At 38.5% G+C, this 27,958-nt stretch overlaps 3 non-coding genes across 3 annotated transcripts; all 3 read left to right on the forward strand.

Annotated features, from left to right (window-relative positions):
- The first annotated feature begins 1,821 nt into the window (after positions 1-1,821).
- Positions 1,822-1,929, forward strand: LOC112725470 (small nucleolar RNA R71). Its single transcript, XR_003164576.1, has one exon. It is a non-coding gene; the product is annotated as a small nucleolar RNA R71 (small nucleolar RNA).
- Positions 1,930-11,475: 9,546 nt separating this feature from the next.
- On the forward strand, positions 11,476-11,583 carry LOC112725235 (small nucleolar RNA R71). Its single transcript, XR_003164356.1, has one exon. It is a non-coding gene; the product is annotated as a small nucleolar RNA R71 (small nucleolar RNA).
- A 12,641-nt stretch (positions 11,584-24,224) lies between these two features.
- On the forward strand, positions 24,225-24,328 carry LOC112724706 (small nucleolar RNA R71). The gene has a single exon (XR_003163856.1). It is a non-coding gene; the product is annotated as a small nucleolar RNA R71 (small nucleolar RNA).
- Positions 24,329-27,958: the final 3,630 nt, after the last annotated feature.

Below are 27,958 nucleotides of genomic sequence, written 5' to 3' on the forward strand. Positions count from 1 at the left end.
TCTCTTCAAATTCCTCCTAATGGACTTCAGCCACGGTTTCATCTATAATGTCACACTTGAGGATAGAGTGATCCTTTGGAGGATGCTTCATAACTCCATTCAGATTGAAGATCACTACTCGGCCATCTATTTCAAAAGAATATGTTCCTGAGAAAGCATCTAATTTAAACTTTGAGGTCTTCAGGAATGGTCTTCCGAGTAAGATTGATGATGGCTTATCTGAGTCATTTTGGGGAATTTCCAGGATATAAAAATCAGTGGGGCACGTGAGTCCCTTAATGCCTACTAGTACATCTTCAGCAACTCCAACCATTGTAATAATGCTTTTATCTGCTAACACAAAATGAGCTGCCGACCTTTTTAAGGGAGGGAGCCTCAAAACATCATATATAGACAAAGGCATTATACTCACACATGCTCCTAAATCACACATGCATTCAGAAATTATCACACCACCAATAGTACAATTAACTATACAAGGACCTGGGTCACTACACTTTTCAGGTAAACCTCCCATTAAAGCAGATATGGAACTTCCTAAAGGAATAGTTTCTAATTCATTAATTTTGTCTTTATGTATACATAAATCTTTTAGAAACTTTGCATATTTAGGTACCTGTTGAATAACATCAAAAAGGGGAACAGTTACCTCAACCTTTTTGAATATCTCTACCATTTTTGGATCAGTTTTCAGCTGCTTCCTGGGCTTCCTTGCAAGTTGTGGAAATGGGATGGGAGTGGCGTTTTCTGTAGTGTCTGCGCCTTTTAGTGCTTCCTCCTGTGGTTGCACTTCTTCTTCTTCAGCCACGTCCTGTATGTCCTATTCTTCTTCAACATCTTCTATTTCCATTACCTCTTCAGCTGAGGCGTGTTCTGGTGGGTTTGGCTCCTCTTGATTCCTCTCCTGCAGTGTGGTTCCGGACCTTAGGGTGATGGCATTAATACCACCCTTGGGATTGGGTAATGGTTGATAGGGGATTCCACTGGAGCTCAAAGGTTAGTTATTGGAGTTATTCATTGATCCTATCTGGGAGACAAGAGCCTACAAAGTAGCGGTCAGACCATTCAGAGTGGCATTAATGTTATTTTCCATGGTCTGCTGTCTCCGATCAATAGATTGTAGTAAGTCATCATTGGCAGATGCAGAAGGATGGGTAAATTGAGAGGTCTGTTGTTGGGTATTCTGTGGCCCTTGGAATTGCCTTAGGTGAGGTGCTCTGTAAGGCTGATTTTGATTCTGCTGCCTGTTGTTGTTGTTATTCCACCTCTGATTTTTCTGATTATCTCTGCCTCTTCTGTTATTGTTGTCCCTCCAATTCTGGTTAGAATTGTCTTGCCATCCGTGGTTGTAATTGCCACCTTGATTGTACCCTGGGTTGGGGTGGTCATAGAAGTTATGTGTGGCTGCCACGGTGTTGTCTTCCTGCTGGAGCTGCGGACATTCATCAGTATAGTGGCTATAATCAGTGCAGATTCTGCAAACTCTCTGTGGGACTAACTGTTGGTTTTGTGTGGTGGAGAAGGTTGAGCTTACTGAACTTGTTGTTGATTCAATTGCATTTGCTTCAGCAAGTTGGTCATTTCACAGATACTCTGAGTTAAAGCAGTAGTCTCTCTGCTAGAGGATACTTCTACAACAGCTTTTGAGCAGCCTTGTTTCTGCCTGTGATTCCCAGTAGATTCAGCTAAGTCACTGATCAATTGCCATGCCTCATCAATGGTCTTGTACTTTTTCATGGACCCATTGCTAGCACTTTCATATGTGGTCTTATCTTGGGGCCTCATGCCCTGTGCGACATAACCGAGTAACACTATCTTGTCAATCATATGGTGGGGGCAAGCTTCCAGAAGATTATTGAAGCACTCCCAGTACTCATAAAGAGTTTCAGAATCATCCTGAACAATCATGGAAATATCTTTCCTTAGTTTATCAGTAACTTCAGCTAGAAAGAACTTTTCCAAGAATTCTCTTCTCAGTGTATCCCAGTTGGATACAATTACTGCTGGTTGAGTGTAGTACCACTCTCTTGCCTTCCCCTCAAGAGAAAACGGGAAAGCTTTCAGCAAAATTGAAGTTTCATCTGCACCATCACGCTTAACAGTAGAACAGGATGCTTGAAAATCTCTCAGGTGCTTGATAGGCTCTTGAGCAGGTAAACCATGAAACTTGGGCATCAAATTGAGCAATGTGGTCTTTATTTCAAAATCTGTAGCTACCGCTGCGTAATGCGCTTGAAATGGTTGCATTGTAAAATCAGGGGCTCCAGCCTTCTGGATAGTAACTCTCCTAGATGCTGCCATGTTACCTGCACGTGAAACAACCAAATCAGTAGAACGGGGGCTGGTTTCTTTCTCAAATGACGTTTCAGATCTGCCCTCAGAGAAGACTAACCGATGCCGAGCTTGCCTTATTCATGAAATAGTTCTTTCAATCTCAGGATCAAATATTAGCAAGCTTGGATCAGGAAGCGAACGTGTCATCTAACGAGAAAAACAAGCAGCTCATAGTAGCAAAATAAAATAAAATGCAAATAAATAAATTCAAATTAATAACTTTAGCACTCTAATGCAACCCCAGGGCAACGGCGCCAAAAATTGATGCGAGCGGAAATTGGCGAGTTAAGAATGATTATAAAATATGCGTTGCAAGTATAGTTCTCAACCAACCAAAAATCCGCTTATCAATTTAGAAGGGTATCACATAAATTAAAATTAAAATACTGGGAGTATGAATCTCAGGTCGTCTCCCAATGAGTTGCAGAAAAGTGTGCTATTTTATTAATCAATTGTTTCAAAAAGGTTTGAGTTGAATGGCAGAAAATTAAATTAGAGAATTTATATAAATTTAAATAAAAGCCTTGACTGGGAGTTGATTAGCTGGAAGCCCTATTCTTGTTGCAGTACTCTCAAGATTAATTGATAATTGGGGGTTATTCTATTTAGTTGTCCCTTACTAAGTAAGGGGAAGTTAAACAAGTTGGAATGCTGTTCAATCCATAAGTTCCAATCCACTCTTGGGAGGATTGGTGTTAGTGACTAGAGAGAAATCCAACAATAAACCCAATTACAATCTTTTTCTTGAGCATCCCAACATAAGGGTTCCTTTCAATCAACTCCCCTTCAAGTTAGGGAACTACTCACTCATTGTAAATGAAGAATTCATAACATAAGAAAGGGAATTAAAGAAAGACATGATAAATAATGATCAAGAGATTAATTAAAAATAAAAATAATTCTTGTATTAATAAATGCTAAAATAATCCAATAGTAAAATTAAGTAAATTAAGGAACATGGAAGAGTAAGAGACAAGTAAAGAGAACGAACTAGAATGTCGAAGTCTTGATGAGGCAATAACTCTTCTCAATATCCCAATGCAAAAACAATGAACATGACAAATCCTAAAAACTATGAATGTGTAGAGAGAAAACCTAGAGGAGAGGAAAACTAGATCTAAAAACTAAAACTATGCGGAATGAATGTTGTTGTTGGTTTCTGCATGTTCTCTAGCTCTAGTATGCTTTTCTGGGCCAAAAGCTAGGTCAAAATAAGGTCCGAAATCGCCTCCAGCGATTCTGCAGATTATGCAGATGGCGAATGTCACGCGGTCGCGTCATCCATGCGGCCGCGTCATTCGGCTTTCTGCTTTGCCACGCGGTCGCGTCATCCATGCGACCACGTCGCTTGTGCTATTCCATGCCGCGTGGTCGCGTCATCCATGCGGCCGCGTCACTGCGATTTCCTCTCTTTCGCGCGGTCGCGTGATCCATTCGGCCGCGTCGCTTCTCGCTGGTCATCTCCTCAATTTCTTGTTTTCCTTCCATTTTTGCAAGCTTTCTTTCCAATCTCCAACTCATTCATGCCCTATGAGGCCTGAAACACTTAACACACAGATCACGGCATCGAATGAAATAAAAGAGAAATGAAATACAAAATTAAAAGTCTCTAAGAAGCAAGTTTTCAATCATGCAATAACTTTAGGAAGGAATTATAAATGCATGCTTATTTAACGAATAAGTAGGTAAAGATCATGATAAAAACACATAAATAAACACAATATAAACCATAAAATAGTGGTTTATCAGCTAGTCCTTGGCCCTTGTGCCTATATGTTCTCTTGGGAATTGATTTATTTTGACCAAGTAGTTGCATTCATATAGATAGTTGAATTTAGATAGGATGCATTTAGTTAGTTGTTACATTGAATAAATGTTGATACCCTTTGTTTCCTGCTTGATTTAACATGAGGACATGCTATGATTTAAGTGTGGGGAGGTTGATAAACCCCATTTTTAGGGTTTATCTCGTGCTTAATTTAGGGAATTTTATCACCTTTTCTCACATTTATCCAAGGAATTATCATGGTTTCATGATTGTCTCCTAATTTGTGCTTAAGTGTGAAAACATGCTTTTTAGGCCCTTAATGTCTAATTTTGATTCACCTTTGATTCCACTAGATGCCTTGATATATTTGTAAGTGAATTTATGATGGAAAGGCTTAGAATGGATCAGAGGGATGAAGAGGAAAAGCATGCAAGTGGAGAGCTCATGAAGAAACAATGATTTGGGATGCTAATATCGACGCACACGCGCAGAAGACGCGCACGCGTTGAATATGGGGTCACATGGCGACGCGTATGCGTACATGACGCGTACGCGTGGATAGCAAATTGTCAAGCGACGCGTACACGTCGGTGCTCGCACGTGACTCACTTAAAGGCAATCCACTGGGGGCGATTTCTGGACTTACCAGGCCCAGATCCAACTTATTTCTGAGGCTATTTAAGGTAGAATTCAAGGGGGTGTCATAACTTCCAACACATTACATCACATTAGTTTAGTTTAGTTTAGTTTTGGAGGGAAAGTTAGTTTCTAGAGAGAGAAGCTCTCTCTTCTCTCTAGAATTAGGATTAGGTTTAGGTTAATTTCTTAGATCTAGATCTACTTCTTCTCTTGCTTTAATTTTCCTTTTGCTTTATGAATTCTTATGTAGATCTCTATTTCTCTTTCAATGCAATTTTTGATTTCCATTTCTTTTCATGTTGCTTTGATTTTTTATTATGGATCTATTGCCTTTGCAGTTAGATCTCTCTTTAATTCTTGCAATTCATGTTGTTTACCTTTATCGCCTTCTATGTGTTTGTTGAAATGCCTCTTTTAGTTACGTGTTAGATTTTGTTCCTCTTGGCCTAGGTAGAGTAATTGGTGGCTCTTGAGTTATCAAACTCCTTTGTTGATTGATAATTAGAAGTTGCTAATTAACTTGAATGCCACTAAAGCTAGTCTTTTATCATAATTAGGCTAGGAGTTGTGTAATCAAGTTAATTCATCCTCTTGACTTTCCTTCATAGTTAGAGGTTAACTAAGTGGGAGCAACGGACAATTGTTGTCACAATTGAGGAGGATAATAAGGATAGGACTTCTAGTTCTCAAACCTTGCCAAGAGCTTTGTTAGTTGTTAGTTTATATCCTTTGCCATTTATATTTCTTGTCTATTACCTCAAAAACCCCAAACATACTTCATAACCAATAACAAGAATACTCTATTGCAATTCCAAGGGAGAACGACCCGAGATTTAAATACTTCCATTATTTTTATAGGGGTTTGTTACTTGTGACAACCAAATTTTTGTATGAAAGGATTCTTTGTTGGTTTAGAAACTATACTGCAACGAGAATTCATTTGTTAAATTCTTTATCATCAAGAAGCCGTTCATCAGTGATGAAGAACGAAATACTCAATCATAAAACAGATTAATGCAAAGCTTTAAAACAAAAGAAAACTTAGATTAATTTACCGTTGAAACATGAACAGAGCTCCTAACCCTTTAACACGAGTTTAGTGACTTATGGATAATTAAAAACAAAATAAAAGAAAAGAAGGAGAAGAAGGTGTGGAATTGGATTCGAAGATCCTCCCTCCTTCTCTGTGAGCAAACTTAATTATTTACATCCTAAGTTTCATAATGATTCAAATTCAAAAACTAAATATTTATCTTATCTTTTAGGAAGATTAAGATAACTAATAATAATTCAAATCCTAATTAAAACTAATTCAAATCAAATCATATCTTATAGAATCTTTCACAATCTTAACCAAAATTACATCTTCTAGGGATTTGTGGGCTTGCTTGGCATGAAAGTTGGGCTTTTGAGCACGTAATATTGAAGTTTGCGTATGTAAAAGGGCTGTCTGGGTGTGCCACGCTACTGCGTAGAATGTTTGGGCATGCCACGCTGTTGCATCCTAGTGCTGATTTCTAATCCCAAAAGATGAGGGTCGTTCACAACCTGAACTACATGTTCACTATAAACATATGCATATCGTTTCGAAGCTTTTGATGTTAACTTTCCAATGCTATTTAATCTGCCTCATTTGGACTTCTCTAACTCAAGTTACGGTCATTTGAGTCTGAAGAGGTTAGGATTGACAGGTTTGCAAATTTGTTTCTAGAGGTTGTTTGCTTTCAAGCATGGCCCTCCAGCTCCTTGTTCCTTCATGGGCATGGCATTTCCCTTTTGCTTCTTCATTGGGCGTGGGACACCTTCCTCTGTCATGACACGCCACTGCTTCTTGCCTCTAGGGTTGCTTGGTTGACCTCCTAGGCGTGACATGCCTTGTCCCCTGCGTGGCACGCCTTGCTTCTCTTTCTTCTGGGTGTGGCATGCCCTTGCTCAGGCATGTTCACTATAAATTCCAAAATATCAATAAAACTTAGCTTCAATCAGATGAACGGGACTAGTAGCTTTTTGCCTCTTGAATAGTTTTGGCATCTCACTTTGTCCCTTGAAGTTCAGAATGATTGGCATCTATAGGAACTTAGAATTTAGATAGTGTTATTAATTCTCCTAGTTCAGTATGTTGATTCTTGAACACAGCTACTTTATGAGTCTTGGCCGTGGCCCTAAGCACTTTGTTTTCCAGTATTACCACCAAATACATAAATGCCACAGACACATAACTGGGTGAACCTTTTCAGATTGTGACTCAGCTTTGCTAAATTCCCCAATTAGAGGTGTCCAGGGTTCTTAAGTACACTCTTTTTTTTACTTTGGACCTCGACTTTAACCGCTCAGTCTCAAGCTTTTGGCTTGACACCTTCACGCCACAAGCACATGGTTAGGGACAGCTTGGTTTAGTCGCTTAGGCCAGAATTTTATTCCTTTAGGCCCTCCTATCCACTGATGCTCAAAGCCTTGGATCCTTTTTATTACCCTTGCCTTTTGGTTTTAAGGGTTATTGGCTTTTTGCTCTTGCCTTTTGGTTTAAAGAGCTTTTGGCTTTTTTTGCTTGCTTTTTCTTTTTCTTTCTCTTTTTTTTTGCCATTTTTTTTCTTCTCTTTTTTTTCTGCAAGCTTTGTTCGTCACTGCTTTTTCTTGCTTCAAGAATCAATTTTATGATTTTTCAGATTATCAAATAACATGTCTCCTTTTTCATCATTCTTTCAAGAGCCAACATATTTAACATTCATAAACAACAATTTCAAAAGACATATGCACTGTTCAAGCATTCATTCAGAAAACAAAGAGTATTGTCACCAGATCAAAATAATTAAACTAGTTTCAAGGATGAATTCGAAATCATGTACTTCTTATTCTTTTGTAATTAAAACATTTTTCATTTAAGAGAGGTGATGGACTCATAGGACTTTCATAGCTTTAAGACATAGACACTTAGACACAAATGAACATATAGTAAAGACACAAACATAAATAAACATGAAGCATAATAAACGAAAAACAGGAAAATAAAAACAAGAAGATTAAGGAACGGGTCCACCTTAGTGAGGGTGGTGTCTTCCTCTTCTTGAAGAACCAATGGTGCTCTTGAGCTCCTCTATGTCTCTTCCTTGTCTTTGTTGCTCCTCCCTCATAGCTCTTTGATCTTCTCTAATTTCATGGAGGATGATAGAGTGCTCTTGGTGCTCCACCCTTACTTATCCCATGTTGGAACTTAATTCTCCTAGAGAGGTGTTGATTTGCTCACAATAGTTTTGTGGAGGAAAGTGCATCTCCTGCGATATCTCAGGGATTTCATGGTGAGGAACTTCCTCATGCTCTTGTTGAGGTCCATGATCCCTTGTTTGCTCCATCCTTTTCTTAGTGATGGGCTTGTCCTCTTCAATGAGGATGTTTCCCTCTATGTCAATTCCAGCCGAATTGCAGAGGTGGCAAATGAGGTGAGGAAAGGCTAACCTTGCCAAAGTAAAGGACTTGTCAGCCACCTTGTAGAGTTCTTGAGGTATAATCTCATGAACTTCCACTTCCTCCCCAATCATGATACTATGGATCATGATGGCCCGATCTATAGTAACTTCAGACCGGTTGCTAGTAGGAATGATTGAGCGTTGAATAAACTCCAACCATCCTCTAGCTACAGGCTTAAGGTCTAGTTTTCTCAATTGAACTGGCTTGCCTCTTGAGTCAACTTTGCATTGAGCTCCTTCCACACATATGTCCATGAGGACTTGGTCCAACCTTTGATCAAAGTTGACCCTTCTAGTGTAGGGGCGTGCGTTTTCTTCCATCATTGGCAAGTTGAACGCCAGCCTTACATTTTCCGGACTGAAATCTAAGTATTTCCCCCAAACCATGGTAAGCCAATGCTTTGGATTCGGATTCACAGTTTGATCATGGTTCCTAGTGATCCATGCGTTTGCATAGAACTCTTGAACCATTAAGATCCCAACTTGTTGAATGGGATTGGTGAGAACTTTCCAACCTCTTCTTCAGATCTCATGTCGGATCTCCGGATACTCATTCTTTTTGAGCTTGAAAGGAACCTCAGGGATCACTTTCTTCTTGGCCACAACTTCATAGAAGTGGTCTTGATGGACCTTTGAGATGAATCTCTCCATCTCCCATGACTCAGAGGTGGAAGCAATTACCTTCCCTTTCTTCTTTCTTGAGGTTTCTCTGGTCTTAGGTGCCATTAATGGTTATGGAATAACAAAAAGCAATGCTTTTACCACACCAAACTTAAAATGTTTGCTCGTCCCTGAGCAAAAGAAGAAAGAAAGTAGTAGAAGAAGAAGAAAATGAAGGAGATGGAGGGAGAAGGTGTATTCGGCCAAGGGGGAGAAGTGGTGGTTGTAATGTGTGAAAATAGAGTAGTGTTGAGGGGTTTAAATAGGGGTGGGATGGTGGTAGGTTTCGGCCATTAGGGTTGGGTTTGGGAGGGAAAACAATTTGAATTTTGGAGGTAGGTGGGGTTTATGGGGAAGAGAAGATGGATGTGAGTGGTTAAGGGTATTTGGGGAAGAGAGTTATGAAAAGGTGTGAAGAGGAGAGAAGAAGAGGTGGGGTAGGTGGGGATCCTGTGGGGTCCACAGATCCAGTGGGGTCAAGGACTTAACATCCTTGCTCCAATTAGGCGTGTAAAACTCCCTTAGCATGCATGTCTGGCGTTAAACGCCAGCTTGCTGCTTATTTTTGGCGTTAAACGCCCAAATGTAGCCTGTTTCTGGCGTTTAACGCCACTTCCGTGCTCTGTTCTGGCGTTAAACGCCAGTCTGATGCTTGTTTCTAGCGTTTAACGCCAGCTTGATGCTTCTTTCTGGCGTTAAACACCAGTTTGATGCTTCTTACTGGCGTTTAAACGCCAGTAAGTTCTTCCTCCAGAGTGAGCTATTTTTTAAAGCTCTTTTTCGTTCTGTTTTTAATTTTTCAGTATTTTTTGTGACTCCACATGATTATCAACCTAAAAAAACATAAAATAACAATAGAAAATAAATAAATATAATTAAATAACATTGGGTTGCCTCCCAACAAGTGCTTCTTTAATGTCAATAGCTTGACAGTGAGCTCTCATGGAGCCTCACAGATATTCAGAGCATTGTTGGAACCTCCCAACACCAAACTTAGAGTTTGGTTGTGGCCTCCCAACACCAAACTTAGAGTTTGACTGTGGGGGCTTTGGTTGACTCTGTAGTGAGAGAAACTTTTCATGCTTCCACTCCATGGTTACAGAAGGAGATCCTTGAGTTTTAAACACAAGGTTGTCCTCGTTCAGTTGAAGGACCAACTCTCCTCTGTCCACATCAATCACAATTCTTGCTGTGGTTAGGAAGGGTCTTTCAAGGATGATAGATTCATTCTCATCCTTCCCAGGGTCTAGGATTATGAAATCAGCAGGGATGTAAAGGCCTTCAACCTTTACTAACACGTCCTCTACTTATCCATAAGCCTATTTTCTTGAGTTGTCTGCCATCTCTAAAGAGATTCTGGCAGCTTACACCTCAAAGATCCTATGTTTCTCCATTACAGAGAGTGGCATTAAGTTTATTCCTGACCCCAGGTCACACAGAGCCTTCTCAAAGGTCATGGTGCCTATGTTACAAGGAATTAAGAATTTACCAGGATCCTGTTTCTTTTGAGGTAATTTCTGCCTATCCAATGCATTTAGTTCATTGGTGAGCAAGGGAGGTTCATCTTCCCAAGTCTCATTACCAAATAATTTGACATTCAACTTCATGATTGCACCAAGGTACTTAGCAACTTGCTCTTCAGTAATGTCTTCATCTTCTTCAGAGGATGAATACTCATCAGAGCTCATGAAGGGCAGAAGGAGGTTCAATGGAATCTCTATGGTCTCTAGATGAGCCTCCGATTCCTTTGGTTCCTCAAAGGGAAACTCCTTATTGGTCACTGAGCATCCCAAGAGGTCTTCCTCACTAGGATTCACGTCCTCCCCCTCCTCTTTGGGTTCGGCCACACCAAGTAAGGTAATGGCCTTGCACTCTCTTTTTGGATTCTCTTCTGTATTGCTTGGGAGAGTACTAGGAGGAGTTTCAGTGACCCTTTTACTCAGCTGGCCCACTTGTGCCTCCAAATTTCTAATGGAGATCCTTGTTTCATTCATGAAACTTAAATTGGCCTTAGATAGATCATAGACTATATTTGCTAAGCTAGATGGATTCTGCTCAGAATTCTCTGTCTGTTGCTGAGTGGATGATGGAAAAGGCTTGCTATTGCTAAACCTGTTTCTTCCACCATTATTAAAGCCTTGTTGAGGCTTTTATTGATCCCTTCCATGAGAAATTTGGATGATTTCTCCATGAGGGATTATAGGTATTCCCATAGGGTTCCCCCATGTAATTCACCTCTGCTATTGCAGGGTTCTCAGGATTATAAGCTTCTTCTTCATAAGATGCCTCTTGAGTACTGTTGGATGCAGCTTGCAATCCATTCAGACTCTGAGGAATCATATTGACTTGCTGAGTCAATATTTTATTCTGAGCCAATATGGCATTCAGAGTATCAATTTCAACAACTCCCTTCCTCTGAGATGTCCCATTACTCACAGGATTCCTTTCAGAAGTGTACATGAACTGGTTATTTGTAACCATGTCAATGAGTTCTTGAGCTTCTGCAGGCGTTTTCTTTAGGTGAATGGATCCACCTGCAGAATGGTCCAATGACATCTTTGATAATTCAGACAGACCATCATAGAATATATCCAGGATGGTCCATTCTGAAAGCATGTCAGAAGGACACTTCTTCGTCAGTTCCTTGTATCTCTCCCAAGCTTCATAGAGCGATTCACCTTCTTTCTATTTGAAGGTTTAAACATCCACTCTAAGCTTGCTAAGCTTTTGAGGAGGAAAAAACTTGGCTAAGAAAGTCGTGACCAGCTTATCCCAAGAGTTCAGGCTATCTTTAGGTTGAGAGTCCAACCATATTCTAGCTCTGTCTCTTACAGTAAATGGGAAAAGCATAAGCCTGTAGACCTCGGAGTCAACCCCATTGGTCTTAACAGTATCTCAGATTTGCAAGAATTCAGTTAAGAACTGAAAAGGATCTTCTGATGGAAGTCCATGAAACTTGCAATTCTATTGCATCAGAGAAACTAATTGAGGCTTTAGCTCAAAATTGTTTGCTCCAACGGCAGGGATTGAGATGCTTCTTCCATGTAAATTGGAATTTGGTGCAGTAAAGTCACCAAGCATCTTCCTTGTATTGTTATTATTTTCGGCCATGTCTCCTTCTTTTTCAAAAATTTCTGTCAGATTTTCTCCAGAGAGTTGTGCTTTAGCTTCCCTTTACTTCCTCTTCAGAGTCCTTTCAGGTTCAGGATCAGCTTCAACAAGAATGTTCTTATCTTTGTTCCTGCTCATATGAAAAAGAAGAAAACAAAAAAGAAAATATGAAATCCTCTATGTCACAGTATAGAGATTCCTTTATGTGAGTAGAAGAAGAAAAGAATAGAAGAAGAGAAATTCGAACACCAGGAGGAAGAGATGGTTCGAATTTTTAGATGAAGAGAAGTGTTAGTAAATAAATAAATAATTAGAAGGAGATGAGAGAGAAGAATTTTCGAAAATAATTGAAAAGAAAAAGAATTATTTTTGTTTTTAATTTAAATTTAAAGTTAAAATTCGAAAATTAAAAAAGGAAAACAAAATTAAATCAAATTAAAAAGGAATTTTGAAAAAGAGGAAGGTGATTTTCAAAAATTAGAGAGAGAGAATTAGTTAGGTAGTTTTGAAAAAGATAAGAATCAATCAAAAAGATAAAATTAATTGAAAAAGATTTGAAAATCAATTTTGAAAAGATAAGAGGTTAGAAAAGATTTTGAAATTGATTTTGAAAAAGATGTGATTGAAATTTATTTTGAAAAAGATTTGAAAAAGAATTTTAAAAGGATTTTATTTTGAAAATTAAGGTTGATTACTTGACTAACAAGAAACAAAAAGATATGATTTAAAATTTAAAGATTGAACCTTTTTTACTAGGCAAGTAACAAACTTAAAATTTTTGAATCAATCACATTAATTGTTAGTAAAGATTTTGAAATTATGAAACAAAATAAGAAAAAGATTTTTGAAAAAGATTTGAAAAAGATAAGGTTTTTAAATTGAAAATTTGATTTGACTCATAAGAAACAACTAAATTTTGAAAATTTTTTGAAAAAGTCAACTCAAATATTCGAAATTTATGAGTGAAATAAGGGAAAGATATTTTTTTCTATTTTTGAATTTTTAATGATGAGAGAGAAAAACACAAAAATGACACAAGACATAAAAATTATGAATCAAAACAAAAAAATGCATGCAAGAACACCTTGAATGTTCAGATGAACACCAAGAACACTTTGAATGTCAACATGAACATCAACAACATATTTTTGAAGATTTTTAAGAAAAGAAAAAGATGCAAGACACCAAACTTAAAAATTTTTATTCTTTAGACACTAATAATTCAAGAATGCATATGAAAAACAAGAAAATATGAAGATTAAACAAGAGGATTCATCAACTTGAAGATCATGAAGAATGCATGATGAATTTTCGTAAAAAGGAAGAGATAAACATGCAATTGACACCAAACTTACAATTTGACACAAGACTCAAACAAGAAACACAAAATTATTTTTTTTGGTTTTATGATTTTATTAAAATTTTTGGTATTTTTGGAAAATTATTTGGAAAAAGAAAAATAAGTATTTCAAAATTTTTAATAGGAATTCCAGGAATCATGCAATGTTAGTCTAAAGCTCCGGTCCAGGAATTAGACATGGCTTACTAGCCAGCCAAGCTTTCAGTGAAAGCTCCGGTCCAAAACACTAGACATGGCCAATGGCCAGCCAAGCTTTAGCAGATACAAATCAGACATACAACAGCTGATACTTCATTCAACTTGCTTCTGTGCTGATGAATTGGAAGCCTCGGTCCAAAAAAATTAGACATGGCCTTACAGCCAGCCAGGCTTCAACATATCTCTTGAAACTCTAAAATTTATTCTTAAAAATTCTGAAGAACATAATTTAAAATTTTTCTTTTGGTTTTTCGAAAATTAAAAAGAATAAAAACAAAAACTTAAAATTAAAATAAAGTTACCTAATCTGAGCAACAAGATGAACCGTCAGTTGTCCAAACTCGAACAATCCCTGGCAACGGCGCTAAAAACTTGGTGCATGAAAATATGATCCTTAACAACGGCGCCAAAAAACTTGGTGCTCGCAACGTAATTCACACACTTTGTCACAACTTCGCACAACTAACCAGCAAGTGCACTGGGTCGTCCAAGTAATAAACCTTACGTGAGTAAGGGTCGATCCCACGGAGATTGTCGGCTTGAAGCAAGCTATGGTCACCTTGTAAATCTCAGTCAGGCGGATTCAAATGGTTATAGAGTTTTAATAATTAAAAGATAAATAAAATGTAAAATGGGATAGAGATACTTATGTAATTCATTGGTGAGAATTTCAGATAAGCGTATAGAGATGCTTTCGTTCCTCCTGAACCTCTGCTTTTCTGCTGTCTTCATCCAATCATTCCCACTCCTTTCTATGGCAAGCTTTGTGTAGGGCATCACCGTTGTCAATGGCTACTTCCCATCCTCTCAATAAAAATGTTCCAAGATGCGCTGTCACCGCACAGCTATTCATCTGTCGGTTCTCGATCATACTGGAATAGGATTCAGTAATCCTTTTGCGTCTGTCACTACGCCCAGCACTCGCGAGTTTGAAGCTCGTCATAGCCATCCCTTCCCGGATCCTACTCGGAATACCACAGAAAAGGTTTAGACTTTCTGGACCTCAAGAATGGCCGCCAATAGTTCTAGCCTATACCACGAAGACTCTGAACTCACGATCAGAATGCTAAGAGATACACATTCAAGTTTGTTTGCATGTAGAACGGAAGTGTTTGTCAGGCACGCGTTCATAAGTGAGAATGATGATGAGCGTCACATAATCATCACATTCATCATGTTCTTGAGTGCGAATGAATATCTTAGAGAAGAAATATGCTTGAATTGAATAGAAAAACAGTAGTACTTTGCATTAATTCATGAGGAACAGCAGAGCTCCACACCTTAATCTATGGTGTGTAGAAACTCTACCGTTGAAAATACATAAGAATAAGGTCCAGGCATGGCCGAATGGCCAGCCCCCTAAACGTGTACAAAATGATCTAAAGATAATCATAAGATGTAAAGACAATAGTAAAAAGTTCTATTTATACTAAACTAGTTACTAGTGTTTATAGAAACTAGTAAATGATGCAGAAATCCACTTCCGGGCCCACTTGGTGTGTGCTTGGGCTGAGCATTGAAGCTTTCACGTGCAGAGGTTTTCCTTGAAGTTAAACGCCAGTTTGTAACCTGTTTCTGGCGTTTAGCTCTGCTTTGCAACCTGTTTCTGGCGTTTAACTCCAGAATAGGGCAGAGAGCTGGCGTTGAATGCCGGTTTGCGTCATCTAAACTCGGACAAAGTATGAACTATTATATATGGCTGGAAAGCCCTGGATGTCTACTTTCCATTGCAATTGAGAGCGCGCCATTTGGACTCCTGTAGCTCCAAACAATCCAATTTGAGTGCAGGGAGGTCAGAATCCAACAGCATCTGCAGTCCTTCTTCAACCTCTGAATCTGATTTTTGCTCAAGTCCCTCAATTTCAGCCAGAAATTACCTGAAATCACAGAAAAACAAACAAACTCATAGTAAAGTCTAGAAATGTGATTTTTATTTAAAAACTAATAAAAATATACTAAAAACTAACTAAATCATACTGAAAAAAGTCACCAAAAAAATATAAAAAGTCACCAAAAAAATCATACTAAAAACAATGTAAAAACAATGACAAAAAGCGTATAAATTATCCACTCATCAGTATGTGAAAAAGTGAAAAATGGATAGTTAGGTTAGCTTTGAATTGTATAGGTTGTCATAGGTTAGGTGGGCAGTCTAAGCTTATCAAGGATTCAAATTTCAAGTCCACTTGACCAAATATGCATCCTACCTTGACCCTAGCCTCATTACAACCTATGAAAAGACCTCATGATAATTGTATGCATGCATGAAATAATTGTTGATTGTTAGAAGAAAAACAAATCTTGGAAAGCATGATTAGGGGAGAATTGAGTGAATCTAAACACTTGAGCGACTAGAGTGCAAACACTTTCGGTGAGGTTTCGATTGCTCAATTACATGTTTTCACCTAGAATCATCACCTTTCATGCAAGTTTGTAAAAAACTTTAATAACTCAACTCAATTGTGGATTTGATTAGATTTGCTAGCCCTTGGCCCTTGTGCCTATATGTTCTCTTGGGAATTGATTTATTTTGACCAAGTAGTTGCATTCATATAGATAGTTGCATTTTGATAGGATGTATTTAGTTAGTTGTTACATTGAATAAATGTTGATACCCTTTGTTTCCTTCTTGATTTAGCATGAGGACAGGCTATGGTTTAAGTGTGGGGAGGTTGATAAATCCCATTTTTAGGGTTTATCTTGTGCTTAATTTAGGGAATTTTATCACCTTTTCTCACATTTATCCAAGGAATTAGCATGGTTTCATGATTGTCTCCTAATTTGTGCTTAAGTGTGAAAACTTGCTTCTTAGGCCCTTAATTGCTAATTTTGATTCACCTTTGATTCCACTAGATACCTTGATATGTTTGTAAGTGAATTCATGATGGAAAGGCTCGGAATGGATCAAGGGATGAAGAGGAAAAGCATGCAAGTGGAGAGCTCATGAAGAAACAAGGATTTGGGATGCTGATATCGACGCACACGCGCAGTAGACGTGCACGCGTGGAATATGAGGTCCTATGGCGACGCATACGCGTACATGACGCGTACGCGTGGATAGCAAATTGTCAAGCGACGCGTACGCATCATTGCTCGCACGTGACTCACTTAAAGGTAATCCACTATGGCGATTTCTGGGCTTACCAGGCCCAGATCTAACTTATTTCTGAGGCTATTTAAGGCAGAATTCAAGGGGGAGTCATAACTTCCAACACATTACATCACATTAGTTTAGTTTAGTTTAGTTTTGGAGGGAAAGTTAGTTTCTAGAATTAGGATTAGGTTTAGGTTAATTTCTTAGATCTAGATCTACTTCTTCTCTTGCTTTAATTTTTCTTTTGCTTTATGAATTCTTATGTAGATCTCTATTTCTCTTTCAATGCAATTTATGATTTCCATTTCTTTTCATGTTGCTTTGATTTTCTATTATGGATCTATTGCCTTTGTAGTTAGATCTCTCTTTAATTCTTGCAATTCATGTTGTTTACCTTTATCGCCTTCTATGTGTTTGTTGAAATGCCTCTTTTAGTTTTGAGTTAGATTTTGTTCCTCTTGGCCTAGGTAGAGTAATTGGTGACTCTTGAGTTATCAAACTCCTTTGTTGATTGATAATTAGAAGTTGCTAATTAACTTGAATGCCACTAAAGCTAGTCTTTCATCATGATTAGGCTAGGACTTGTGTAATCAAGTTAATTCATCCACTTGACTTTCCTTCATAGTTAGAGGTTAACTAGGTGGGAGCAATGGACAATTGTTGTCACAATTGAGGAGGATAATGAGGATAGGATTTCTAGTACTCAGACCTTGCCAAGAGCTTTGTTAGTTGTTAGTTTATTTCCTTTGCCATTTATATTTCTTGTCTATTACCTCAAAAACCCCAAACATACTTCATAACCAATAACAAGAATACTCTATTGCAATTCCAAGGGAGAACGACCCAAGATTTAAATACTTCGATTATTTTTATAGGGGTTTGTTACTTGTGACAACCAAATTTTTGTATGAAAGGATTCTTTGTTGTTTAGAAACTATACTGCAATGAGAATTCATTTGTGAAATTCTTTATCATCAAGAAGTCGTTCATCAGTGATGAAGAACGAAATACTCAATCATAAAACAGATTAATGCAAAGCTTTAAAACAAAAGAAAACTTAGATTAATTTACCATTGAAACATGAACAGAGCTCCTAACCCTTTAACACGAGTTTAGTGACTTATGGATAATTAAAAACAAAATAAAAGAAAAGAAGGAGAAGAAGGTGTGGAATTGGATTTGAAGATCCTCCCTCCTTCTCTGTGAGCAAACTTAATTATTTACATCCTAAGTTTCCTAATGATTCAAATTCAAAAACTAAATATTTATCTTATCTTTTAGGAAGATTAAGATAACTAATAATAATTCAAATCCTAATTAAAACTAATTCAAATCAAACCATATCTTATAGAATCTTCCACAATCTTAACCAAAATTATGTCTTCTAGGGGTTTGTGGGCTTGCTTGGCTTGAAAATTGGGCTTTTGAGCATGTAAAATTGAAGTTTGCGTATGTAAAAGGGCTGTCTGGGTGTGCCACGCTACTACGTTGAATGTTTGGGCATGCCACGCTGTTGCATCCTAGTGCTGATTTCTAATCCCAAAAGATGAGGGTCGTTCGCAACCTGAACTACATGTTCACTATAAACATATGCATATCGTTTCGAAGCTTTTGATGTTAACTTTCCAATGCTATTTAATCTGCCTCATTTGGACTTCTCTAACTCAAGTTACGGTCATTTGAGTCTGAAGAGGTTAGGATTGACAGGTTTGCAAATTTGTTTCTAGAGGTTGTTTGCTTTCAAGCATGGCCCTCCAGCTCCTTGTTCCTTCATGGGCATGGCATTTCCCTTTTGCTTCTTCATTGGGCGTGGCAAACCTCCCTCTGTCATGACACGCCACTGCTTCTTGCCTCTAGGGTTGCTTGGTTGACCTCCTAGGCGTGACATGCCTTGTCCCTTGCGTGGCACGCCTTGCTTCTCTTTCTTCTGGGCGTGGCATGCCCTTGCTCAGGCATGGCACGCCCCTGCTTATTGGTGCACAAAATTGTGATGCCCAGGCTCGAACAATCCCTGGCAACGTGAGCAACTTGGTATGCGTAATCGTGATTACACTTTAATGATGTAAAATTCATGGCTCTTTCTTTCCCTGGCAATGGCGCCAAGAACATGGTACCAATACCATGGTTCACAACTTCGATACAACTAACCAGCAAGTGCGCTGGGTCGTCCAAGTAATACCTTACGTGAGTAAGGGTCGAATCCCACGGAGATTGTTGGTATGAAGCAAGCTATGGTCACCTTGCAAATCTCAGTTAGGCAGATATAAATTGATAATGATGCTTTCGAATAATAAATAATAGAATAGGGATAGAGGTACTTATGTAAATCATTGGTAGGAATTTCAGATAAGCGAATGGAGATGCTTTTTGTTCCTCTGAACCTCTGCTTTCCTGCTATCTTCATCCAATCAGTCTTACTCTTTTCCATGGCTGGCTTTATGTGATACATCACCACTGTCAATGGCTAATTTCGGTCATCTCTCGGGAAAATGATCCAATGCCCTGTCACGGCACGGCTAATCATCTGGAGGCATCACCCTTGCCAATGGCTTCATCTTATCCTCTCAGTGAATAATATGCTCACGCACCCTATCACGGCACGGCTATTCATCTGTCGGTTCTCGATCATGCTGGAATAGGATTTACTATCCTTTTGCGTCTGTCACTAACGCCCTGCAATCGTGAGTTAGGAGCTCGTCACAGTCATTCAATCATTGAATCCTACTCGGAATACCACAGACAAGGTTTAGACTTTCTGGATTCTCTTGAATGCCGCCATCATTCTAGCTTACGCCACGAAGATTCCGGTTAAGAGATCTAAGAGATATTCATTCTAGCTTATTTCATGTAGAACGGAAGTGTTTGTCAGGCACGCGTTCATAGGGGAGAAGGATGATGAGCGTCACACATAATCATCACCTTCATCACGTTCTTGGGTGCGAATGGATATCTTAGAAGCGAAATAAGATGAATTGAATAGAAAACAGTAGTACTTTGCATTAATCTTTGAGGAACAGCAGAGCTCCACACCTTAATCTATGGAGTGTAGAAACTCTACCGTATGAAAATACATAAGTGAAGGTTCAGGCATCGCCGAGATGGCCAACCCCCTAAAACGTGATCAATAGTCTCCTAAGATGAACAATGGATTAAAACTGAGACCAAAGATGCCTAATACAATAGTAAAAGGTCCTATTTATAATAAACTAGCTACTAGGGTTTACATGAGTAAGTAATTGATGCATAAATCCACTTCCGGGGCCCACTTGGTGTGTGTTTGGGCTGGGCCTGAGTGTTGCACGTGTAGAGGTCCTTCTTGGAGTTGAACGCCAGTTTTTGTGCCAGTTTGGGCGTTCAACTCTGGTTTTGGCTCCTTTTCTGGCGCTGGACGCCAGAATTGGGTAGAAAGCTGGCGTTGAATGCCAGTTTACGTCGTCTATTCTTGGCCAAAGTATGGACTATTATATATTTCGGGAAAGCCCTGGATGTCTACTTTCTAACGCAATTGGAAGCGCGCCATTTCGAGTTCGGTAGCTCCAGAAAATCCACTTTGAGTGCAGGGAGGTCAGAATCCAACTGCATCAGCAGTCCTTCTTCAACCTCTGAATCTGATTTTTGCTGAAGTCCCTCAATTTCAGCCAGAAAATACCTGAAATCATAGAAAAACACACAAACTCATAGTAAAGTCCAGAAATGTGAATTTAACATAAAAACTAATGAAAACATCCCTAAAAGTAACTAGATCCTACTAAAAACATACTAAAAACAATGCCAAAAAGCGTATAAATTATCCGCTCATCACAACACCAAACTTAAATTGTTGCTTGTCCCCAAGCAACTGAAAATCGAATAGGATAAAAAGAAGAGAATATACTACAAATTCCAAACTATCAATGAAACAGAGCTTCAATCATATGAGCGGGACTTATAGCTTTTTGCCTCTTGAATAGTTTTGGCATCTCACTTTATCCATTGAGATTCAGAATGATTGGCATCTATAGGAACTTCAGATTTCGAATAGTGTTATTGACTCTCCTAGTTCAGTATGATTATTCTTGAACACAGCTTCTTTATGAGTCTTGGCCGTGGCCCTAAGCACTTTGTTTTCCAGTATTACCACCGGATACATAAATGCCACAGACACATAATTGGGTGAACCTTTTCAGATTGTGACTCAGCTTTGCTAAAGTCCCCAATTAGAGGTGTCCAGGGTTCTTAAGCACACTCTTTTTTTGCTTTGGACCTTGACTTTAACCGCTCAGTCTCACGTTTTCACTTGACACCTACACGCCACAAGCACATGGTTAGGGACAGCTTGGTTTAGCCGCTTAGACCAGGATTTTATTCCTTTAGGCCCTCCTATCCACTGATGCTCAAAGCCTTGGGATCCATTTTATTTGCCCTTGCCTTTTGGTTTTAAGGGTTATTGGCTTTTTCTGCTTGCTTTTTCTTTTTCTTTCTATTTTTTTGCCCCTTTTTTTTCTTTTTTCTTTTTTTTTTTTTGCAAGCTTTGTTCTTTGCTGCTTTTTCTTGCTTCAAGAATCATTTTTATGATTTTTCAGATTATCTAATAACATGTCTCCTAGTCATCATTCTTTCAAGAGCCAACATATTTAACATTCTTAAACAACAACTTCAAAAGACATATGCACTGTTCAAGCATACATTCAGAAAACAAGAAGCATTGTCACCACATCAATATAATTAAGCTAAGTTCAAGGATAAATTCGAAACTCATGTACTTCTTGTTCTTTTGAAATAAAACACTTTGATCATGGTTCTTGGTGATCCATGCATTAGCATAGAACTCTTGAACCATTAGGATGCCGACTTGTTGGATGGAATTTGTTAGAACTTCCCAACCTCTTCTTTGAATTTCATGTCGGATCTCCGGATACTCATTTCTTTTGAGTTTGAAAGGGACCTCGGGGATCACCTTCTTCTTGGCCACAACATCATAGAAGTGGTCTTGATGGGCTTTGGAGATGAACCTTTCCATCTCCCATGACTCGGATGTGGAAGCTTTTGTCTTCCCCTTCCCCTTTCTAGAGGATTCTCCGGTCTTAGGTGCCATCAATGGTAATGGAAAAACAAAAAAGCTATGCTTTTACCACACCAAACTTAGAATATTGCTCGCCCTCGAGCAATAAACAAATTAATAGAAGAAGAAGAAGAAGAAATATGGAGAGGGAGAGGGAGATGTGATTTCGGCCAAGAAGAGTGTAGAGGGGTGTGTTGTGTGAATTTGAAGAAGAATGGAGGGCTTTATATAGGTAAGGGAGGGGGGGTTAAGGTTCGGCCATATGGGTGGGTTTGGGTGGGAAATTGGTTTTGAATTTTGAAGGTAGGTGGAGTTTGAGGTGATTGGTGAAAGGTTTTTGGGGAAGAGTGTTTATGGGGTTGTGTGAAAGAGAGTGGTGAGAAGAAGTGAGTGGAGGTAGGTGGGGATCCTGTGGGGTCCACAGATCCTGAGTGGATCCTGTGGGGTCCATAGATCCTGAGGTGTTCAAGGATTTACATCCCTGCACCCATTAGGCATGTAAAAATGCCTTTATACCCAACTCTGGGCGTTCAGCACCAGGTTGGTGGCCATTTTGGGTGTTCAGCGCCCATTTGTGTGCCATTTCTGGCATTGAACGCCAGAACCATGCCTGTTCTGGCGTTCAGCGCCCAGAAGCTGCCCATTTTGGGCATTCAACGCCAGCACCATGCTCTGTTCTGGCGCTGAACGCCAGACAGATGCTCCTCCAGGGTGTGATTTTTCTTCTGCTGTTTTTTATTCCGTTTTCAATTTTTATATTTATTTTGTGACTCCACATGATCATGAACCTATAAAGACATATAACTAAGAAGAATATAGTTAGATAAATAAAGATTGGGTTGCCTCCCAACAAGCGCTTCTTTAATGTCAATAGCTTGACAGTGGGCCCTCATGGAGCCTCACAGATGTGCAGAGCTTTGTTGAGACTCTCCAACACCAAACTTAGAATTTGGATATGGGAGTTCAACACCAAACTTAGAGTTTGGTTGTGGCCTCCCAACACCAAACTTAGAGTTTGACTGTGGGGGCTTTGTTTGACTCTGCTTTGAGAGAAGCTTTTTTTGCTTCCTCTCCATGGATGCAGAGAGAGATCCTTGAGTTGTAAACACAAGGTTGTCCTCATTCAATTGAAGGATCAATTCTCCTCTGTCCACATCAATCACAGCTCTTGCTGTGGCAAGGAAAGGTCTTCCTAGGATGATGGATTCATCCTCTTCCTTTCCAGTATCCAGGACTATGAAATCAGCAGGGATGTAAAGGCCTTCAACCTTTACTAACACGTCCTCTACTTGTCCATAAGCCTATTTTCTTGAACTGTCTGCCATCTCTAATGAGATTTTAGCAGCTTGCACCCCATAGATTCCCAGTTTCTCTATTACAGAGAGGGGCATGAGGTTTATTCCTGAACCAAGGTCACACAGAGCCTTAAAGATCATGGTGCCTATGGTGCAGGGTATTATGAACTTTCCAGGATCCTGTCTCTTCTGAGGCAATGTCAGTTGATCCAGATCACTTAGTTCATTGATGAACAAGGGAGGTTCAACTTCCCAAGTATCAATGCCAAATAATTTGGCATTTAGCTTCATGATTGCACCAAGAAACTTGGCAGTTTGCTCTTCAGTAACATCCTCATTCTCTTCAGAAGAGGAATACCCATCAGAGGTCATGAAGGGCATAAGGAGGTTCAATGGAATCTCTATGGTCTCTAGATGAGCCTCAGAGTCCTTTGGTTCCTCAGAGGGAAGCTCCTTATTGATCACTGAACGTCCCAGGAGGTCTTCCTCCTTGGGATTCACGTCCTCCACTCCCCTTGTAGGTTCGGCCATGGTGCTTATGTCAATGGCCTTGCACTCTCCTTTTGGGTTCTCTTCTGTATTGCTTGGGAGTGTACTGGGAGGGATTTCAGTGATCCTTTTACTCAGCTGTCCCACTTGTGCTTCCAGATTTCTAATGGAAGATCTTGTTTCATTCATGAAACTTACAGTGGCCTTAGACAGATCAGAGACTAAGTTTGCCAGATTAGAAGTATTTTGTTCAGAGTTCTCTGTCTGTTGCTGAGTTGATGATGGAAAAGGTTTATTATTGTTAAACCTGTGTCTTCCACCATTATTAAATTGGGGTGATTTCTCCATGATGAGTTATAGGTGTTTCCATAAGGTTCACCTAAGTAATTTACCTCTGCTATTGCAGGGTTCTCAGGATCATAAGCTTCTTCTGCATAAGAAGCCTCTTGATTACTGTTGGATGCAGCTTGCATTCCATTCAGACTCTGAGAAATCATATTGACTTGATGAGTCAATATTTTGTTCTGAGCCAATATGGCATTCAGAGTATCAACTTCAAGAACTCCCTTCTTCATAGGCGTCCCATTGCTCACAGGATTCCTTTTAGAAGTGTACATGAACTGGTTATTAGCAACCATGTCAATGAGTTCTTGAGCTTCTGCAGGCGTTTTCTTTAGGAGAATGGATCCACCTGCAGAAGTGTCCAGTGACATCTTTGATAGCTCAGATAAACCATCATAGAATATATCCAGGATGGTCCATTCTGAAAGCATGTCAGAAGGACACTTTTTGGTCAACTGTTTGTATCTTTCCCAAGCTTCATAGAGGGATTCACCTTCTTTCTGTCTGAAGGTTTGAACATCAGCTCTAAACTTGCTCAGCTTTTGAGGAGGAAAGTACTTGGCTAAAAAAGCCGTGACCAGCTTATCCCAAGAGTTCAGGCTGTCTTTAGGTTGAGAGTCCAACCATATTCTAGCTTTGTCTCTTACAGCAAAAGGGAAAAGCATGAGCCTGTAGACTTCAGGATCTACTCCATTAGTCTTAACAGTATCACATATCTGCAAGAATTCAGTTAAGAACTGAAAAGGATCTTCAGATGGAAGTCCATGAAACTTACAGTTCTGCTGCATCAGAGAAACTAATTGAGGTTTCAGCTCAAAGTTGTTTGCTCCAATGGCAGGAATAGAGATGCTTCTTCCATGTAAATTGGAATTAGGTGCAGTAAAGTCACCAAGCATCTTCCTTACATTATTATTATTTTCGGCTGCCATCTCCTCTTCCTATTCAAAAATTTCTGAAAGGTTATCTCTGAATTGTTGTATTTTAGCTTCTCTTAATTTTCTCTTCAGAGTCCTTTCAGGTTCTGGATCTGCTTTCACAAGAATGTTCTTATCCTTGCTCCTGCTCATATGACAAAGAAGAAGGCACAGAAAAATAATAATAATAATAGAGATCCTTTATACCACAGTATAGGGATCCCTGTGTGAGTAGACGAAGAGAGGGAGACAAAGAATGTAATATAATGGAAGAAACACAACTGTGAGGAGGCTAGAGATGTGAGATGAGATGTTAGGATATGAATGAATAAATAGAATAAGATGGGAGAGAGAGAATTTTCAAAAATATTTTTGAAAAAGAGTTAGTGATTTTCGAAAATGGTTTTTGAAAAATGTTAGTAATTTTCGAAAATTTTTAAAATCAAAAATAAAAATAAAAATAATTAGTTAATTAAAAAGAAATTTTTGAAAAAGAGGGAAGATATTTTCGAAAATTAGAGAGAGAGAGTTAGTTAAAACAAATTTTGAAAAGATAAGAGGTTAGGAAGTTAGAAAAGATATTTTAGAAATTAGTTTTGAAAAAGATTTGATTTTTAAAATCTCAATTAATGACTTGATTCACAAGAAATCACAAGATATGATTCTAGAACTTAAAGTTTAAATCTTTCTTAACAAGCAAGTAACAAACTTCAAATTTTTGAATCAAAACATTAATTGATTATGTTATTTTCGAAAATTTGGTATAAAAATAAGAAAAAGATTTTTGAAAAATATTTTTGGAATTTTTGAAAATAACTAAGAATTTTGAAAAAGATTTGATTTTTGAAAAAGATTTTGAAAAAGATAAGATTTTGAAATTGAAAATTTGATTTGACTCATGAGAAATAATTTGATTTTAAAAATTTTTGAAAAAGTCAATCCAAATTTTCGAATTTGATGGGAGAAAAAGGGAAAGATATTTTTTTGATTTTTGAATTTTTATGATGCAGGGGAAAAACAAGAAAAATGATGCAATGCATGAAATTTTTAGATAAAAACAATGAATGCATGCAAGAATGCTATGAATGTCAAGATGAACACCAAGAACACTATGAATGTCAAGATGAACATCATAGACATAATTTTGAAAAATTTTTAATGCAAAGAAAACATGCAAGACACCAAACTTAGAATTCTTTAATGCTTAGACATTAAGAATTCAAGAATGCATATGATAAACATGAAAAGACACAAAACAAAAAATCATCAAGATCAAACAAGAAGACTTACCAAGAACAACTTGAAGATCATGAAGAACACTATGAATGCATGATATTTTCGAAAAAAAATACAAGATGCATATGCAATTGACACCAAACTTATAATATGACTCAAGACTCAAGACTTAAACGAGAAACAGAAAAATATTTTTGATTTTTATGATTTTCTAATTTTTTTGGATTTTTTCGAAAATTATATGAAAAAGAAAAAATAAGGATTCCAAAATTTTTAACATGAATTCCAGGAATCTTGCATTCTAAGTCTAAAGCTTCAGTCCAGGAATTAGACATGGCTCACTAGCCAGCCAAGCTTTCAATGAAAGCTTCAGTCCAAAACACTAGACATGGCCAATGGCCAGCCAAGCTTTAGCATGTAACACCAGAGTATATTGCTCTTGATAACAAATTGCTGCTCATCATTTATCAAGTATGTAACTTACCTCTGATGGTTTGGAAGCCTCAGTCCAAAAGAATTTAGACATGGCTTTACAGCCAGCCAGGCTTCACATGCTTCATGAAACACTAGAATTCATTCTTAAAAATCTTGAATAAAATTTTTAAAAACATTTTTTATTTTTTTCGAAAACATATGAGGGATTTTTAAAAATATTTTTGAAAGATTTTTAAAAACAAAACGAAAAGAAAATTACCTAATCTGAGCAACAAGATAAGCCGTCAGTTGTCCAAACTCGAACAACCCCCGGCAACGGCGCCAAAAACTTGGTGCACGAAATTGTGATGTCCAGGCTCGAACAATCCCTGGCAACGTGAGCAACTTGGTACGCGTAATCGTGATTACACTTTAATGATGTAAAATTCATGGCTCTTTCTTTCCCTGGAAATGGCGCCAAGAACATGGTACCAATACCATGGTTCACAACTTTGATACAACTAACCAGCAAGTGCACTAGGTCGTCCAAGTAATACCTTACGTGAGTAAGGGTCGAATCCCACGGAGATTGTTGGTATGAAGCAAGCTATGGTCACCTTGCAAATCTCAGTTAGGCAGATATAAATTGATAATGATGTTTTCGAATAATAAATAATAGAATAGGGATAGAGGTACTTATGTAAATCATTGGTAGGAATTTCAGATAAGCGAATGGAGATGCTTTTCGTTCCTTTGAACCTCTGCTTTCCTGCTATCTTCATCCAATCAGTCTTACTCCTTTCCATGGCTGGCTTTATGTGATACATCACCACTGTCAATGGCTACTTTCGGTCATCTCTCGGGAAAATGATCCAATGCTCTGTCACGGCACGGCTAATCGTCTGGAGGCATCACCCTTGCCAATGGCTTCATCTTATCCTCTCAGTGAATAATATGCTCACGCACCCTGGCACGGCACGACAATTCATCTGTCGGTTCTCGATCATGCTGGAATAGGATTTACTATCCTTTTGCGTCTGTCACTAACGCCCTGCAATCGTGAGTTAGGAGCTCGTCACAGTCATTCAATCATTGAATCCTACTCGGAATACCACAGACAAGGTTTAGACTTTCCGGATTCTCTTGAATGCCGCCATCATTCTAGCTTACGCCACGAAGATTCCGGTTAAGAGATCTAAGAGATATTCATTCTAGCTTATTTCATGTAGAACGGAAGTGTTTGTCAGGCACGCGTTCATAGGGGAGAAGGATGATGAGCGTCACACATAATCATCACCTTCATCATGTTCTTGGGTGCGAATGGATATCTTAGAAGCGAAATAAGATGAATTGAATAGAAAACAGTAGTACTTTGCATTAATCTTTGAGGAACAGCAGAGCTCCACACCTTAATCTATGGAGTGTAGAAACTCTACCGTATGAAAATACATAAGTGAAGGTTCAGGCATGGCCGAGATGGCCAGCCCCCTAAAACGTGATCAATAGTCTCCTAAGATGAACAATGGATTAAAACTTAGACCAAAGATGCCTAATACAATAGTAAAAGGTCCTATTTATAATAAACTAGCTACTAGGGTT

Source organism: Arachis hypogaea, chromosome 11 (assembly GCF_003086295.3).
Source record: "Arachis hypogaea cultivar Tifrunner chromosome 11, arahy.Tifrunner.gnm2.J5K5, whole genome shotgun sequence".
Taxonomy (NCBI): domain Eukaryota; kingdom Viridiplantae; phylum Streptophyta; class Magnoliopsida; order Fabales; family Fabaceae; genus Arachis; species Arachis hypogaea.